The 5,938-nt window shown below is 38.0% G+C and overlaps 1 non-coding gene across 1 annotated transcript; it reads left to right on the top strand.

Annotated features, from left to right (window-relative positions):
• Positions 1–272: 272 nt before the first annotated feature.
• On the top strand, positions 273–382 carry LOC120531996. Its single transcript, XR_005634184.1, has one exon. It is a non-coding gene; the product is annotated as a U6 spliceosomal RNA (small nuclear RNA).
• Positions 383–5,938: the final 5,556 nt, after the last annotated feature.

The following is a 5,938-nucleotide window of genomic DNA, read 5'->3' as shown; positions in this document are numbered from 1 at the left end:
CATCCTAAGCCAGGGAAGTGGCTAAAGGTAAAGCAAGGATCATCTTATTGACTTTGGGTTCACTCCAGGTGTATGTCGCTTGGTTCATTGTCCTGTATGAGTGAGTGGGATTGAGTACGGCATGTAATGTGCTTGTGCTTTGCTCCTTTCAAGTGCAGGGCCATGCTCCATCACTGCACAACCCTAAAACCCAATTCAACAACAACAACAATAATAATAATAATAATAATAATAATAATAATAATAATAATACATTTTATTTAGATAGCACCTTGCTTCGGCAGCAAATATACTAAAATTGGAATGATACAGAGAAGATTAGATAACATCTTTCATGCTCAAGAGTGCTTCACAGAGTCTCAGAAAGAAGAGCCGAGTATATGTAATTTTAGATACAAATATTTTCTGCTTGGAACACTAAAACACATAAGTAAAGGAAATATAGTATGAGATATTACATTGAATAAAAGACAATAAATCAGAGTAAAATACTATATTCAAGACTAAAAGAAAAATCTGAACAAATAACATAATTTGTAATATAACACACACACACACACAGATTATTCTGAGCATCTGGACAGAGAGGTAAACTGAATGAAGGGGCAGAATGTTAGGTTAAGCCATCCTGAGCAGATGAGTTTTAAGTTGCTGTTCTTTTAAGGAATGCATTGAGTCAGCTGATCTCATTAATTTCGGGAGGTCATTCCAAAGTCTGGGTGCTATACAGCTTAAGGCCCTGTCACCTACAGAGTGCAGGATAGTGTGGGGCACAACAAGATTTTCCAGAATCAGAGGACCTTAGTGGAAGAACAGGAGCATAGTGATTTAGAAGGTCACTGATGTAGTCCAGTGCAAGGCCATGTAAAGTTTTTTATGTTATTAATAAAAATGTAAATTGAATCCTGTAAGACACAGGGAGCTAGTGAAGGCAAAGCAGGATGGGTGTGATGTGCTCACTGATGCTGGTTCATGTTAGAACTCTTGCAGCAGAGTTTTGAATCAACTAGAGCTGTGATTCAAGAGTTGAAGGGACAGTAGAGAGTTAGAATAATCGATGCAGGATCTGATAAAAGCATAGACAAGTTTCTCAACATTAGAAAAGGAGAGGAATGAGCAAACACAAGATATGTCACAGAGGTGAAAGTAAGAATGTTTCTTAATGTGGTTTATGTGAGTGGAATAAGAAAGGGAGGAATCAAAAATGGAACTAAGATTTCGGGCATTAGAAGAAGGTCTGATTAGATCTTTATCAGGAGTGATTGAAAAGGAGCTAATTTTCTTAAGTTGCACTTTGGTGCGAATTTGGAGGAGCAATTTAATTTTAAAGAGTTCTGCTCCATTCAGGTTTTAATTTCACTGTAGCAAGTTGTGAGTTGAGAATGTTCTGATGAAGTTTTACCTTTAACATTGAAATAAAGTTGAGTAAAATCTGCATAAAAGTGATAACCCAGTCCAAAGCTATGAACAATATGGCCGAGTGGAATCACATAGATACAGAAGAGCAGGTAGAGGACAGAGCCCTGAGGAACCCCTTGTGTGACTGGTGTTGCCAAGACTAACAAACTCTTGCCTGTCAGTCAGATAGGACTTGAACCACTGGAGGGCAGTGTCAGAGATACCCAGAATGTTCTCAATTCTGAACAATAGAGTGTTATGTTTGACAGTGCCAATGTTACACTGAGGTCTAAGAGAATTATTATGCTGATTTCTCTGCTGCCATAAGTCATAAGGTATTGTGCCACCCATCTAAGTAATCATATACCTCACACATAGACCTCAGCATTAATGTTTGCAGTGCACCATGCAATGCATATGTTTCTGTTATATGCCATTTGGTATGGCATTCATAAAAGTACGGTTAATATTTGTGGTGCACTATCAATGGGAATGACAGATGCAATGCATTTTATTACTAAAAATGTTTGTGATGTGCCATCTTTTGGAATGACAGAAACATAGCAACTGGACTGACACACAAACGCACATCCATTTTCTAAAATGGATATGAGTGTTGCTTTTTGTGTAGAGATGTTTCTCTATATCCATCAATGAACTGATATCTAGAGCAGGGCTTTAAGTGGGAAGGTATATGGTCCATTTTTCTCAGTTGAGTGGTAGTGGTGTTTGGTGGTACCGGCAGTGTATGTGAGTATACCAGCATATGTAATGCATATCGAAGGATTTCACTGCATTTGAAACACCAAAATCACGGCACTCAAAACTCCAGTGGGGATAGGGATGGGGAGCAAGGAACTTCCCTCACTCTGATCAAAATGAAGATCAGATCACAACAAAGTAAAATCGAGAGCACTGATCTAGAGTGTGTTTCTTTAAGTATGTTATCAATAAAGTAACTTGAGAAAGGATGAACAAAACTGCTGCCTTTTCACTTTTGCATTCTGCTGTGATTTCAAGAATTCGGGTCCCATGCTAGGAGTGTCCGTTGTCTTTCAGTTTTCTCCAGAATCCTTGTACAGTTTCATTCCAAGCATTTGTAGTGATGTAGTGGTATGTTTAAATTTTTCATGGTGTGTCTGAGGTTGTGTTCATTTTTGTTCTATATTGACCAAATTGTTATTTACAAATGATTTCTGCCATACACTCATTACTGCGAGGGTTGGTAGACATGATACCAGGATCTTTAACTTTTCATACACATTTTCATTTGTTTTTGATCAATTTATTTTGTTTGTTTTTTTCTTATTATTTATTGCCAACAATCTTCACATATTTTATGGATTTTCTATATGTCTGTACCATCATGATGTCACACCGGCAATTGTTATACTTGAGCTTATTGATTACGTGTATTCAAATGTCATATCACAAAATAGAGGAACATTTTCCTGTAAAATGGAGAAATGATCAGCCTTCCTCTGTTTCATTAAAGAGCTGAATATCGTGCACATTTTATTTTACCTTTCTATTAACTGTTTCAGCATTTATTTTTTCAATTTTTTTTTACTTTTAAAATTTGTATTCTGTAGTTATGTTTAACTTGTTCTGTTTAAATAGTTGTTCAATGCTGTGGTGTATTCTGAGCTCTTTAGTAGCTAGGCGGTCTATTCAAACTCTTGCAGGGTCTTTTATAAGGTATTTTTATTGGATGCTTCTAATTTCAGGTCACAGGGACCTGATACCTTCTCATTCTTCTTCTTGGAGCCTTACTCAAGGAAACTCAGTAGTATTTTGGGGCTCCTCATTTTTAAAATCTATACTAATAAAAAGCAAAGCCCTCACTGACTGACTGACTGACTTACTGACTGACTCATCACTAATTCTCCAAGTTCCTGTGTAGGTAGAAGGCTGAAATTTGGCAGGCTCATTCCTTACACCTTATTTACAAAAGTTGGGCCGGTTTCATTTCGAAATTCTACACGTAATGGTCATAACTGGAAGCTATTTTTCTCCATTTATTGTAATGCAGTTGAGCTCGAAAGCTGTGGGGGCGGAGTTTCGTGTGACATCATCACTCCTCCCACGTAATCACGTGAACTGACTGTCAACGCAGTGCGTAGAAAACCAGGAAGAGCTCCAAAAAGCGCTGAAGAAAACATGCATTATATAATTGAGAAGGCAGCGAAACAATAAAAAGCGAGCGAGTGACATATACAACCACATTCATGAGTGCTGCTACTTCGGAAACAAAGCAAGGTGTAAACCTAAACTTTAAATTAAGTTCATAGACAGGCTGCTGCTAGCGTTTGTCATGCCCACGGGTAATGCGGGATACAAGTTTAATGAGAGGACGCAGGAGATAAACGAGAGTTTTGATCACTTTGTAACTAAGTTAAAATTGCAGGTGAGGGGCTGTGCTTATGCAAATTTCGAGAGACTGTGTTTGTGAGGGATTGACAGTTAAAGGCGGTGGGGAGTCACGTCATCATCTCCCTCCCATTCACCTCATTTCGCTCTGAGCTGAGCTCCACAGCTAATGCACGCAGTGTTACGGAAGCGACTTTGTGACGCTGCCACCAAATACTCACAGAAAAATCCACAAGTTAATACACACGCTGTCTCTACAGTTTCTCCACACTGAATCCTCCAGGCACTACTTACAAAAGGTTACATTGACAATCGTGTTACGTTATTTTTAAAATCTTTAATTTTCTTAGCACAAGCACAGCTGAGAAGCTTCGATGAATATGCTCCATAACGCATTAAAAAAATCACGCATTTAATCACACTTTGCAATACAAGCCAAGGGGAACTTCTGTCAATGCATGATTTCATGGTACACCGATTACATTGATCAGCGCTTTCCGATTCATTTTACCCTCGCACCCCCTTGGTTTGAAAAGAAGTATGAAAAAATATGAGGTTAACACAGAAAAACAGATCACCAATTGAAGCTTTATAAATAATCGATTCGCCATCAATAATTGTTTTGGTAAAGCCATACTCAGTGTATTCATTAGATGAACGGTAAAAAAGTAAGAGCGAGGGTAGGGTGACTTAATGAGGCACGCAGGCAAAACCACAATAGCACGCGGGCTCGATGTAGTACACGTCAACTTGATCTGAATTGCGCGATCACATTCGAAAAAATATATCTTTTCAAGTTCTATTTAGTCCATATGAATCAAACTCAAAGCCCTCGGGCCACATCCGGCCCGGCGTGTAATTATATCCGGCCCGCGAGATCATTTTATATATTACTAGCAAAATACCCGCGCTTCGCAGCGGAGAAGTAGTGTGTTAAAGAAGCAATGAAAAAGAAAAGGAAACATTTTGAAAATAACGTAACCTGATTGTCAATGTAATTGTTTTGTCACTGTTGTGAGTGATGAGTGTTGTTGTCATATATATATATATATATATATATATATATATATATATATATATATATATACACACACACATAAACATATATATATACATATCTATACATATACACATATATACATACATATATATATCTACATATATACACACACATACATACATACACACACATATATACACACAAATACATATATATATATATACATACATACACACACATATATAAACATATATATACATATACATACATATCTACATATATACACACACAGCTATTTCAGTATCAGTGCAATACGCTGTTTGTTAAAACGGTTGACTCCGCTCTTACGTGCAATAACAAATCAAATCATTCAGTTGTCTTTGCTCATATGTCATTTTAGAGCTGGACGCCTGGCATCTTTTTTGGCCACAAGTTCGTTTCTGTTTGGTGTGAGGTTCTGTGTTGTGGAGATTCTCAGGATGGATTGCAGGTGCTCATCAGTGAGGCGACTCCTGTGTGCTGTTTTGTTAGTCTTTATCACTGAGAAGAGCTTCTCACACAGATATGTGCTACCAAACATGCACAAGGTTCGAGCCGCATGTAGACGGACTTTTTGTTCTTCAAAGTCACCAAAGCGCCGTGCAAACTCAGTGCGCAATAACTCTAGCCGCAATAACTTGCAGCATCATAAGGTAGACTTGATTAACGGTAAGTGTTCGGCAAGGCAGCTGAAGCGCTGCATTATGGGATCTGTAGTTTATTGTGTTACCAGCGCTTCATATACCGGGCCATTAATAACAATAATACAGTATATAAAATGATCTCGGGCGGATATAATTACATGCCGGGCGGATGTGGCCCGCCCTTGAGTTTGACACATATGGACTAAATAGAACTTGAAAAGATATATTTTTCAAATGTGATCGCAATTCAGATAGAGTTGACGCCACTACAGCCTGCATGCCTCAATGAGTCATCCTCCCTCGCTCTTACTTTTTACCGTTCATCTAATGAATACACTGAGTATGGCTTTACCAAAACAATCATTGATGGCGAATAAAGTATCCATTATTCGAGTATGTAGTGGGATATATATATACATATATATATACCAGCGTATCGCAGCGGAGAAGTAGTGTGTTAAAAAGCTAGAAAAGAAAAGGGAACATT

Source organism: Polypterus senegalus, chromosome 6 (genome assembly GCF_016835505.1).
Source record: "Polypterus senegalus isolate Bchr_013 chromosome 6, ASM1683550v1, whole genome shotgun sequence".
Classification (NCBI taxonomy): Eukaryota; Metazoa; Chordata; class Cladistia; order Polypteriformes; family Polypteridae; genus Polypterus; species Polypterus senegalus.
The sequence above is the reverse complement of the archived record's forward strand: the minus strand, read 5'-3'. Positions and strand labels throughout refer to the sequence as shown.